The following is an 840-nucleotide window of genomic DNA, read 5'->3' as shown; positions in this document are numbered from 1 at the left end:
TTATTTTATCGGTGGTTTCTTCTTCTTCTACTTATTGGTTTTTAACTCATGTGCACCTTTTATGAGTTTGCTTTGTGTGTTCTTATATCTAAAGTGGGCGCCGGGTACCTGGCAGCCTCTCTGCTCTGCCACCTCTCCTATCTGCATGTGGTGGTGTTTGTGCATGTACAGTATATCCTCCCTGTGTGTGTAATGTGTGTAAACACAACAGAGTGGGGAAAGAAATGTCCCTGTAAGGGATTAATAAAGTATGTCTTTTTCTTCTTCGTCTTTCTGATGATCAATTAGACCCTCCAGAAAAACGCGATTCTGCGATCGCAGAATTTACCGCATAATCAGCAAAATGGCGCAGATTTTTAAAAGGCCGCATATTTATCAAAAGGCCGCATAATCCCCGCATTTTTCCACACAAAGTTGAGAAAAAAAAAAAGTTGACTCGTCTTGACGTGACGTCATCAGCTCGCTCATCACAGAATGTAAACAACACTGTATAGAGTGAACGTGTGGAGCTCACACGATAGAGAAAACACCAAGATGAAAAAATCTAATCCATCTCATTTACCGATGAACATTTCTACTAAAGACCGGGCAAAAAGTGGGGGGAAACTATTCTGCACGCCGTGCAACTGTGTGTTGGAGCATAAGAGAAAATCGACGGGGACGACCCACTTTGATTCATTCAAACATTCGAAAATGCTTTCTGCTGCTGCGGACAAGAAAGCCAAACAACTCACGTTCAGCGAGGCATCAACCTCCAAAACCCTTTCGAGGGCTACAAGAAACGAAGTGAGTAGCCTACAAGATTGAAGCTGGTCAGATAACGAACGAGTAAATGAAAAC

The sequence above is a fragment of the Notothenia coriiceps genome, unplaced genomic scaffold, assembly GCF_000735185.1.
Source record: "Notothenia coriiceps isolate Sejong01 unplaced genomic scaffold, NC01 NC01_scaffold00006140, whole genome shotgun sequence".
NCBI classification, from domain to species: Eukaryota; Metazoa; Chordata; class Actinopteri; order Perciformes; family Nototheniidae; genus Notothenia; species Notothenia coriiceps.
The sequence above is the reverse complement of the archived record's forward strand: the minus strand, read 5'-3'. Positions refer to the sequence as shown.